The 12,522-nt window shown below is 38.1% G+C and overlaps 1 long non-coding RNA gene across 1 annotated transcript; it reads left to right on the top strand.

Annotated features, from left to right (window-relative positions):
* Positions 1-723: 723 nt before the first annotated feature.
* On the top strand, positions 724-10,520 carry LOC117009997. Its single transcript, XR_004420571.1, has 3 exons — positions 724-891; positions 9,576-9,670; positions 10,418-10,520. It is a non-coding gene; the product is annotated as an uncharacterized LOC117009997 (long non-coding RNA).
* Positions 10,521-12,522: the final 2,002 nt, after the last annotated feature.

Genomic DNA, 12,522 nt, shown 5'->3' with positions numbered 1-12,522 from the left:
TGGAGAGAGAAATTTATAAAGACAAAGAGGGGGAGAATACAGTTGGCTGCAAGTCAGAAGGCAATGAATTGGCTGAAAGCAAACCAGAGAGCAAAGACCTCAGAACAGAAAGCTGTTTACAAAGTTCTTTGGGCTTGGTTCCCTCCAGACTGACCCATCTGAACATTCTGGCTGACAGAGGTCCAATTGCAAGGCAATTTGACTGTTCTAAACATGATTTCTAAGATACTGAGAGTGGGAAAGTGCTTTGCATCAGACACTGGTGTTAATGGTTCTGTCTAACAACTTCTGCTTGTTAAACAGAAGTGTTTTGTTCTTCCCTTTCATCTGGCAATTCGTGTCCCATAGCTGCAGCAGCTGTGTAGTACTTTGAGGAAAACCAGACCAGTGCAACCACCTGGTGCTGCACTGACTGCTCCCACACCAGGATGGACAGGCTGCAAAAGTCTGAGCTGTAAACAGTTGTTGTTCTGTTGTACTACACATACTGTGGACAATCCTTTCTAATCTATGAATAACATGATTGTGTATTTTCTCTTCTTTTAAAAATGCTTATTTCTTATCAGTCCATAGCTCATTTTGACTCCAGACATAAAACACATTTGGTTTCTGTTATCTCTGAGCATGCAGTGAATATACTATGCAAATGTGCAAGCAGTGTGAGCTCAGACACTCAAAATTTTCTTGGTCTTTTTTTCAGACTGTCAAGCACCAGGATTTTAATCTACTTTCCTCCATGAAATGCAAAGGTGTTTCCTGTTCAGCTTGAGCAGACTCTTGTTCACTTGCTCTTGTTCACTTGTTCAGAGAAGGTCTTAGGAACACATGAAGAATTTGAAGATCGCTGGCAGTGATGGTGACAGTACAGATACACCGTGAGGAATGCAGTGAGTAAGTTCCTGTGCTTCTGCAAAGATAAAAGGTCTATACTTTACAGCCAGACAAAAGGGGATACTATTACTACTATTACTTCACAGGATATTTTTTTCTGGCGTTTATTTTCTATGTAGCCACATGACAAAGTGTATTTTTCTATTTTTCTATCTATTTCTAATGTAATTTGATTTTTTTTGGCTTCATTGTGTTTGTTCTTCATGTTCTCAATGAGAAATTGGGTAGTGGGCACATGTTTTCTCTTACACATTGGCTGCAATCAGTAGTGCTGTATAGTTTATTTGCTTTGTTGCTGTTGAAGCTGTGTGAAATGCAAGTTGCTTTTGAGGGTGTTGCTGTTAATTCCAGTGGATAAGCACGACATTCTAATTCACAGCAGTACAGCTGTGTCTTGTCTGAATTAGGTTTACAAACTTAAGGAAGAAGTGTTAAAAATATATTGCTAACTAGTTGCAGGAAAAATTTTACATTGGAGTGGGCATTAGGAAAACTTGCATGTAATTTCTTGAAATTGTCAGTATTTGAAATTTTTTTCCACCTATCTCCACTTAGTCTGTTCTTTGGAGTGTGTATTTGCTTTTCTTTGCTGTAAGAAAACACCAAACATGTTAGCCAACCCACAGAAGCAAAATTGCCTCTTTAGTGGTGGCTCTGATAAATCCACATTGTCTTAATGCAGTTTGTACCCTGCTTCCCTTCTCCCCTCTCCAGAGATTTGCGTTGGCAGCAGGGCATGGTCCATTTTCGCTCATGGCTCTTGGCCTCCCAAGGGAAAAGCAGCCTCACCATCCAGAGACACAGCTCTTCCCACTGCCTTTCCCTGCCCTATGTGGGTGCTGGGAATATCCCAGGTGTCTGAACATGCTACCTGTCATCCCATCTCTACTTCACTCCTCTTTCCTCACAAATCCAGTCGTGCTGTGGTGCTGCCTGTGGGTGCTCCACTCCTGATCACAACATCCAGGAGCAGCTCCAGCACTGCTCAGTCACACCTTGCAACCAGGACACTGCTCTGCTACTTCCCTTTGAGCATCCAGACGATTTAAATGTTTACTTCTCTGCACTGACAGCATCATAACTCCGCATTTTAGCATCTGCAGCTTCCAGATTTTTTATCATCAAGGAGTAAGTTGGATAAATTAATCCCTGCTGAGCTAGATGATGACACATTGGTGCCTTCACTGTTGGTGTGCAGGTTTGCAGCAGCCTGAATGTTCTTTTCACTTCATTTTCTTCTAATCCAGGCAGCATTGGTGCAACAGAGGAAGGGGATTATTTTCTTGAAAAAAAGTACTTTCTCAGACCTTTGTCTTTAGACAGAGTTAAAACTCTTGATTGCTTGCTAGTATATTTATTTTCTTCAACTCAGCTGAAGATCTTACCCTTACTGGGTGTTTTTTTCAAGGCTTGGATTGCATCTCCCTGGTAGGGTTTTATGGATGATCTGTGAGATTTAGAATTTTAATTCACTCATTTTTAGACATGTAAGTTCAGTAGAAACTTTCTTTTTCTGTGAGGAAGGTCCCCCTCACCCTATTTTTTCATGTGCACAGCTAAAGGCCAGACCCTCTGGTCACTTCTTCCTCTTATAGCTATCTTGAGGAATGTTAGATGGTTAATTTTTGCTTCCTGAAAGCTCTCATGTATAGAAATAGCCCCCGGTGTGCTGCTCCTCCAGCAGCTCCCATGTCCAGAGTCCCACAGAGCCAAGGCTGTAGCTCGGTTTTGCTTTCGGTCCATTTTCACCATTACAGTTCTTGTCCTTGACCTGCCTTTCCTTGGTGTACCCTTTGTGCAGAAATGCCACGTGCTGACTCCAATGCTTTTAATTTTTAACACACACATGTCATTTTTAACACATATGCAAATATGTATGACTGGGCAGCATATGAAAAATATATCTGGAGAGCAAAAAAGTTTTTATTTTAAGCTTTCAGTAGTTTCTTCTTTTACATGAGGCATTATTTTCTGCAGATTTCTGCAGAAAATTGAGTTGTGAGTCCCTGGCAGTGAGGATGCTGTGATGAGAGGAAGGCACATGAACACATAGCCTCCACAAACATAATGAAAAATATTGGCAATAAAAATGATGAGAGCAATATTAAAGGCATCTAGGGTTAAATCTGTGTTCTTCTTTTTCCTTTTTTCCTGGAAGAAGAACTGAACTCCTCTACCTTCTTACATAAGAAGGATTCAGTAATCTGTATTTAATCTATTTTTCAAGTAATCCCTTTAGCACAGAGACTGTCCCTAGCTCTGTATTTGTGCAGTGGCTAATAAAATCAAGAGTCCTAATTTTTAGATTGGTCTTGAGTATTTCATAAAAGAAGTACCCACTAATCCTCTCTGCACTGTGGAGGAGAGGGCCAAATAAGACTCCAAAACCAGTGAGCTCTGGTCTAAGGACAAAGCATCCTAGGTGTCTTCACCTGGTACCTTGGCATCAATAACCAAAACCTCCATCCTTCTTCTTCCACTCCTGCATCCCCATTCAGAGCATGACTGCACCCACTACTCTCTTTGTTTTTGATAGTCTAATATCAAGATAGATCAGACTTGCAGCTAAAAAAACCATGCTCTGCTCATATGGTAGGGGCAGATGGATAAAAATAAGTTGTGATTATTTATTAATTTCTACTTTTTTTTGTGAAAAAAATTTGCTTTTCAGGGTGGTAACCTCTCCATCTACAATTACTTATTTGACTTATCTGCAGGCATGTATTTTGCATAAGAATCTACTTTGGGCATTTGCTAGAACATCCTAGCTGCAAGATTAGTTCTTATAGTTAATGTTCAGTAAAGTAATCAGAGTGGTGGTGATCACTGTTTATAGTAAATTTCTAGACCTTCAAGCCTCACAAAACCAATTTATTTTCAGCAAAATATATGTGAAGAGACTGCTCATAATTCACATGACAAAGGAGTGTTATCTGAGGGGATGTTAATTTCATTAATTGGGTATAAGTGCTTCATGATGTTATCAATTTTTTCACCTTGTCTGTCATGAAATCTAATCAGCTCCCTTTCTTTAGTGTTCATATTTTTTTCCCTGTAAATGGAAAGTTCTCATTAATGAAAACGCATTTTATTTTTCTGAGTTGTGGAAATGCACAGCAGTCAGGTCTTATTTTAACATCTTCATTGCTAGGTTTGCACAGGTAGCTTACCTGGAGCATTAGCATGAAAAGAACAGATGCTATTGACCAAAGGCAGAATGTTTGGGGAGGGAAGAAAGCCTTCAAGGATACCTCAGAATATAGTTATGCATTTTTATTAACACCTAGTGTTGGAACCCTGGAAACTGGGAGTTTTGAACTTTCTGTGCTGTCAGGCACTGACCCCCAAAAGAACACTGCCTTGGAGAAGGTTTCCAAAATTGAGTGATGGAACTAGAATCACTGGTGTGTGGTTTGAATAGAAGTGTGTAATATCCCGTGGTGAAAAATTCAGAATTTGGGGTTTTAGAATATAGCAATATATAAAAGGCAAGATGGAGATTTTAGGGTGGAGGTTTCTTACTTATTCACTTTCCTCTTGATGTGTCTAGGTGGTACTTTTGTGATTGGATAAAAATACCCCCTTGCAGGTCATGGGTGTTTGATTATTGGGTCAAAACTAAAAATAATTTAGGTGTTAGCTCTTAATGGGACAGTTTAGGTTTGAAAGACCTTGTGACAAGAGGGATACATTGCCATTCCACCATTTGTAGCTTGTAGCTAGAAGTGCTGTAGCACTCCCTGTAACATAGATAAGAATTAATAAACATCTGAGACTGAACACAAAATTCCATCTCTTGTGCATTCAATCCCAATTCTGGCAGAGAATAAAAACGAAGATAAAACGTGATAAAATGGTGCCCTGTGGGAGGATGGAACTCATGACCTGCAGAACCCAGCACAATCAAGCAGACATTTTTAGCAATGGAAGGAGGTTTATCCAAGCAGTCGTGCAGTTACGTTACCTTCACTCAGATGCTCCCCTGCCTGTAAATCCCTTGCCTGTTTGTTGTCTCCTGCTCTGGCTGCCATAACACCTCTGGTTCTATGAAAGCAGCTTCCCTGTCAAGCTCCATTGGAAACCTTGAACTACGGAGAGTCTTTCTCATGACCAAGATTTCACAGTTTAACACTGGCCCTTCCAGCTGGAAACATTGCCCTGATCACTGGAATGTGCTATCTGGAGCAAGGCAGCTGATGCCAAGTTCCACATACATCTCTGGGCTTCTGTAAGGGGTGGATGATGGTGGTCAGGAAAAAATCACAAAGAAATAACTTTTCAAAGTTTATTTTGGGTGTGTATTTTTATTTGTCTTCCTAATCTGTATTAAAAATTCTTTGGGGGCAAGAAGAGGGCAACAGCAGACACGTATCAGCAAGGAATTCAATGAGATGCAGCAAATTAGTTCATTACACATGACTGAATCATTAAAATGGCAAAATGTCTAGCTTGGCTGTAGAACATAGAAGTTAGTCTGAATATATGTGCAAGCTTGAGGAACTTGGTTCATTATCTTCCACATTTAACTGTTGCTCATGTGAATTTTAGAAACAGCAGAGTAAAATCTTTGCACATATCTGAATGATTGTGGGTTTTTTTGTTGTTTTGCATGAGAAATTTTTTTTTACATGAGAAAAATATTATCAGTTCTGTCACAAGTATATGGTCTTGAATAATGATCTTTTTCCCCAATTTTTTTCCTGACAGAATGTCATTTAAGCTTGTGTTATTTTTGCATGTCATGGATCATGCAGAAATGGCCTGCTCATGAAGTAAGTTCATGCTTCAACAGACAGGCACGATCAATGATAAAATTCAAAATATTTCCACTTTTCTCCTTTGTAACATTTGCAAAAAGTATACGATGACACAAATAGTTCAAGTTTCCCATTAAATATCATTATGCTTCTCCAAATGAATGGATTCTTCTGATCTGCTGAAACTATGAGAGAGATTTGTTCTCAGTGAGGAGTAAAGTCAATGGAAGAAGCGTTTGTTGAGCCTGTGTGGTGAAAATGTATTGCATTCAGAGTTCATGTTGGCAGCTATTCAGATTCTTCCTTTTTTCTTGCAGGAGAGTCCTGGCAGTTGAAATATTTTGCATATCAAAAGTAAATTCTATTACATTAAACAATGTGGACTGAATGTTGCAGTCCATTAGGCCAAAGAAAGAAAGAAAGAAAGAAAGAAAGAAAGTGTAAGAAATTTTATTTCCATAGAATTCCTCTGGATTTATACTAGCATTAATTAGATAGGATTTAGTCACTTGGGATACAGCCCAAATTTTGTTATGCATTAGCATTTTTTCCAAGCCGTCAGTTTTACTCTTATTTGACTAGTTAAAAAATAGAAACAAACCCTTAATTTATTAAAATATAACCAAATACTCTTATCCTAGTATGTCTGGGGAACCTGCTTGTTTGCTTAAAACCAAAACAAATTCTTTCAATACACCTACAGAGAACTAGAAGTTCATTTTCACTGCATAATTGTAAGAAAGCAGGAGGAAGTGGCAGTGTTCTTTCATATCCTCCTTTGCTGAACAGGATCACTGATGCCACTGGATTGTGCTGTGGGATTCTAAGGAAGCATCTCCTCAGTGCAAGAATAGCTTGTAAACCCAATAAAGAGAGTTGGTGTGGTTCAGTTTGGATCAGGCTCTGAGCAGCCTGGTCTAGTGGAAGGTGTCCCTGCCCATGGCAGGGGCATTGGAACAAGAGGAAGTTTAAGGTCCTGTCCAACACCAACCACTTTATGATCTTTTGAGTCATATGCCTTAACCATTACAAATGTAAATGATAAAATATTTCTTTATTTGAATTACAGGAAGGATCCTTGGAATGGATTACAAATTTATGGATATCTCTTCTTTCTTGGAGTACCTTGGAGTAGGTTAATACATCTAAGCATTCAAATAAGAGTTGTTAATCATAAATATTTGAGCTTCCAGTCTGTGTTACCAGACTCAGTGACACACTTGGTTAAATTCTGTGTCCTTGCAGGAGGCTGGATATCTGTCTGAGGATGAAAATCACTGTACTTAGATGTATAGTGAAGGACTTCACTGTGAAAGAATTAAATTCTTTTCCTGTACCAAAAGAAGAGATGTTGTAAATGCTAACCAAACACAGTCCTGGGTCATAGAGCTACCAATGCAAGTCTTGTACCAGCAGAGATTATCATGTTTAACATTAGCTCTGCTTTGGAATGATGGTGGCTGTGTTCGTATTTCAATAACTGCAGAAACCAGTCTAACCTGCTGCACCATTCGCAGGGTTGTAGGTATTTAATAAGAAGATTTCTTTGAAATTCACTGAATTATTATAAAGAAAATGCAGGAATTAAAACAAAGAGCAAAAATAAGAATACTGTGGAGTCCACTTAGTGGGGATGATGACCTTCCCAAAGTCTTTCCAAAAGTAAACGAGATTCTAACAGGTTTGTGTAAGAAATCATGACAAACTTTGGCCTGGTTTTTATATTCTGAGAGCTAGAATGTGCAATTCTGCTACAAAATCCTTCTACATCTCCTTTGAATATGGTGCAGGATCTTTTGCTACACATTGTAGAAAGGTGTGCTGTTCTGAATGTTGACTCCTTTATGATGTTTTTGCTATGATAGAACCCCTTTGCTGATTATTTTATAACTGAATGGTCTCTGCATAAAAAAAAAAAAAGGAAAATTGATTGCATCTCAATCCACAATAAGATACATATACAAGTGAAAATTTCTAATGAAAAATGACGCCACAACAATATGCAATGCATAAAATTAAATATTTGTCCTGAATTCTCAACCATCTACAGTTACTCTTACAAAGTAAGGGATATCAGTGGTTAAGATTTAACAAGTTAATCACCCCCTCAACTTTTTTTTTGTATTTTTAGGAAATCAGATGGCCAGAAGTATAACTGCAAAAACTCAAAAAATTCCTCCCCAACTTTTTTATAGCTTTGTATCTTGAACAATACCAGTCTCCATTCAGTCTTTTTCCTTTTTATGTCTTCTTAAATCTTTGTCCTTCAGTTCCATTGCAATTTGTTTTCTCATCTCATAATCAGCTCTCCCTGTTCATTTACTCTTCCCAAGTCCCTTCATGTTTTATCTTTTTCTGATCTGTCCTGCTGTTCTGCTCCTTTGTGGTGTCTAATGGAACGAACCACAGAACATCCTTTGTCAGGCTTTAATTTGATTCTTATCTAATTATGGATTTTATTTTAAATTTTACATGGAAACATGTTTGGTTGGCTATACTTTATGAACTGAGATAAATAAATTCACTTTGCAGCGTGCTGTGTGAGCAGAACAAAGGAGCAGTTGCAAAGACAAATGTACCAAAGGCTCTTCGTAAGCGCCGGTTTCAAAGTCGGTTTCTCTGGCGGCCCAACAGGACACCCAAACTCAATCAAAACATGTGTCAGGCTGCACGGTTGACATTTGCACACTAGAAAGAGCTTGCTCTGGTGCTAACACACAGAAAATGGATTATGTCGTGTCACCAGTGGAACGTGCAGCTGAGTGAGAGTTTGATTACACCCTGTAATAAATCTGGTAGTGAACTGACTTTCAAAGTCAATACTGATGTGCAAATTAGTAATTCTCAGCTGAAGGCTTGGGGGATGCTCCTATACAGAGTTTCTTAACTAGTTCTCCTTTCTTTACACATAAGACTGTTCGAAATAAGATGACTCCACTAGCTGAAATTACCCTGTTTTTTGTGGAAAGCAGTAAATACTACCTTGTGAGTAAATCATGGGTTTCTAACAATCCATCATATTGCAGGTAGAAGAAGAGAAGCTCTTCTGGGTGGAAGCAGTTGTTTGAAACGGGAATCCTGTTGAGTCTTTAACTGTAAATGTTTTATAATGTTTTATAGCCTGGTTTTATCTCCTCACTGCTTTCTCCTTATCTTCCCCTCCCTGTGCACACGCACACCTCAGCACTGGCAGTGACATAAACACACAGCTGTTACTGGGCAGGGGCTGTTTCAACCAGTTGTTAACAAGGGATCAAGTCACAAATCAGGAAATAAAATAGAGGGAAGAGATATATTCTTGTTCTGGAAAACAAGAAACCCAAGCAAACAAAATTCTCCAGTTGGTGGGGAGTCCACCTACGCAGATTTCAGGTGTCTGTTTGGAAGGTCACCTTATAAACGTGAAGTGCCTTTAGAATATGATGTATCAGCTACTGTGACTGAGGAAAAGCATGGTCTTTGTCTGAATAAAATATTTGGAAAATATCAGCCCCCTTAAAGCCTGTATGATCAAGATAACCTTTAGATTCCACTCAGCTTTGAATGAAAGATAAAACCACAAGCACTTCTCCTAGTGCAGAATTTAAAGAAACCCAGCACTGCATTAGAAAGTTCACTTAGAAAAAAGGTACTTTTTTATATCAATGCTTGTTTATGATTAGTCAAGCTGGGATTTATATTTACTTCAGTGACAGCTATTTGAATCATCCTATTATCCTAAAAAGAGGTCTAAAATGGTCTAATACAATATTTTGGAATTGCTTAAATGGTGTGTTATAGATGGTAATTTCTGAGGGAATGTTTTCAGTGCACCTCCATTAACATTTAAATTTTAAATGTGCAGGATGCAAGATATTATGCCATTTTAAGGAATATAAAATAAGATTACTATTGAACTTACACAATTCTTCTTCCTTTTACAACCAGGCTTGAATTTAATCCTTCTGAAATCCATGAAGTGCAAAAATTTTAATTTTTGAGCAACAGAGCAATAAGCAGAGTTCTTTTGGAGCTCCTTTATGGTGAGAAATTACATCTCTTGTGCTTCACATGGTAGCAAAAAATAACTTCCTGCACATGATTTTGAAAAATATGTTTATGGGTAGTAGACCTGGGAAATTTAGAACCAGTTGTAATTATCATGTCTCCAAATATGTGTCCCCTTTTAGACATTTGTGTTTGGATACTACTTGCTTGACAGTAGAAAAACCAAAAAGTATTAATTAATTCTAAATATCTTAGCTCTTTTTTTATATTTGGTATGAATGTTTTGGAGTTTCCTTTAGTCACTGATCTCTTCACTTTTGAACAGAACCCAGGAAAAATGGGTCATACACACAGAGCTTCATCTGATGACCATCAAAGACATGATATATATTTGGTAATTAGTGCCTGCTTTGACACAGATCTGCTTGAAACTCAAGTTTTCAACAGGATTTATTAAAAGTTTAAATGAGCTGAAATGCCCTCCCACCCCCCAATATTTCTTCATCATTTTAACTATCCCTTTTTAGCTGTTGTATATGATGAAGAGGGAGAAGAGAGTCATTGGTGTGGGCAATCCCCGACATCTTACAGGTGTTTGTGTAACTCTTAGTGTGAGGACTCTGTTTTGACTGATGTAATGAAATCAGCACTTTTGAGCTGTCCACAAGGAGCAAATAAGTGTGCACTGTAGGCCTGACTCATAATTCCAATAACCACAAAATTATTTTGTCCTGGCACAGCTCAGTGTGGTTGAAATAACTGAGTTTTGCTTTGTTTTTCAGACTCTGGAGGGAAGAATGAGAAGAATACATTTTGGCACTTCACTGTACATGCAGTCATCAACAAGGCCCAGACATAAACTCTTTTTTTTCCCAAATAAATAGATTCTGAAGTGGATATGCATTTTCATTATTTTAATAATATTAATACTATTAATATTTGAAATCACAATGAGCTATATTAGTTTTTAGTATAATAGAAGAACAGTGAATACAAATATCTGGGGTGCTGGAGAATATTAAAAACTGTTCTCACACCACATAGGACACCACAAAGAATTAATATTGATAGATAGTCAACCACATCAAGCATGGAGCATGTTAGTGGATTCCCCTCTGGATAGAGCAGATGAGTGCACAGCAATCAGGGACACTGGGAGATGCACAAAGGACCACAGCAACAGAAGCCTGAGCCTATGCATGGAGCTGTTCTTAACTGCAAACAAATAGAAATTAAATTTCTCTGTCACTTGCTACATGAGCTCACCTGTCCCAGGAGAAACCTGAGAAGATTTTTATGTCACTTGGAGTGTATTTATCCATACTAATTCAGAGAAAGAAGCCATAAGCATCTCCATAAGTTTCATACCAATAACTCCCTAACCTATTCAAACTAAGTAAATTATTTCCTGGAGGTATATGAGAAATATGCTGGGAATTTAATGATTAGCTGCAGAAGAAACAGTGAAGAACTGAATTCTGGTTTTAATTGAAAACATTTTGATATATTTTAAAATAAAAGAACTTTCCATTTCTATTTCCATTTTCTGCTTACAATTTTAGTAACATGTTCTTTTCTGACACCATAACTATTTGAAGTCAAACAAAAGTAATTCAGACACTTCTGTGTAAACCTGAAGTCAGTTGCATGTTTGATAGAAATTCTTTGTTTCCAACAGAGAACTTAGCAACAGCACTTCCCAGCATCTTCCTTCTTCATTTCACTCTGGGGCAACCAAGCAGTCTCTTCCTTATATTCACAGCAAGGAGTTTTTTGGGATCTCTGATATCTGTTTTCCTTCCTCAGTATGTACAAGTCTTTATACAAAATACTTTCAGGCATCCATGGTGCCCTACTCTATCCCTCTAAAATTTTTTTTTTTACTAAGTTTCCCCACATTAATACTTGTTTCAGTCTCTGGGGGATTTTACTTTCGGGGCTTTTTCATCTCCTTCATAATCTGGGAAGGGCTTTTGATATTAGGATTTTAAACCCCTCTTTTTCCAAAGGAAAACTGGAAGAAAAGGCATTCTGTGGAGACATTATCCACAGTTTAATTTTTTCTTGAGCATATTAAGATTTGATGACTCGCGCTTTACAATTAACTGAAGTCAGGAATTAAGTGGAGTAGAATCACTGTAGGCATCCTAAATATTCAGTGAACAGAAAAAAGGGAGATAGCTGAGTATGATTTTCCCCTGTGGTGGGCGGATTACAAATGGGGCTACTCTTCCATCTTCAGTGCTTCTTCAGTGCTTCACAGAAATTGCTAGAATCAGGTGTATTTAATCTGGTCCATTTAATCTGCTCCAATACTGCCAGAAATATTCTTGTATTAGTACCATGGTTAACTGGTTTCACTGCTAGAGAATTATGAATTCTCTCTGCATTAAGCAGTCCATTTCCATGAGAACTTATGATTTGCTGTGCTAGGCAAAATGGATGCTCTTTTCTTTTAAATTGAGTATATTATGGGTAATTAAACCACTGAATGTTAATCTGCTATAACACAAAGTGAACTTGATAATAAAAGAACCCATTTATTTCAAAGCCTGTGATTCTAAAGAAGGGATGAAATATGTTTTTAATATAAAACAATATTTCAATTAAAGTGCTCAAATGCTGTAGTTATGCACTTCTTAAAAATTCTAAGCATTTTAATATGGACTGTGTTTGTACTCAAACAGTGTGGTCTTTTCTCACTCTTTCAGCATCACTGGTGCCTTTTTCTGGTTTCTGATGTTCATAATGTCCACACCATGAATTCTGAGCTTGGCTGACAAATGTCCCATGGCTCCCAGCAGAGCCTCTCTCCTTTCCTGAGCCCACCTGGAGCAGGAACTGCTGCAGCAGGGGAGGAGGAGTGGGGGTCCTGGTGCTGGCAGCA

Source organism: Catharus ustulatus, chromosome 2 (genome assembly GCF_009819885.2).
Source record: "Catharus ustulatus isolate bCatUst1 chromosome 2, bCatUst1.pri.v2, whole genome shotgun sequence".
Classification (NCBI taxonomy): domain Eukaryota; kingdom Metazoa; phylum Chordata; class Aves; order Passeriformes; family Turdidae; genus Catharus; species Catharus ustulatus.
Note: the sequence above shows the minus strand (reverse complement) of the source record. Positions and strands in the feature narration are given on the sequence as shown.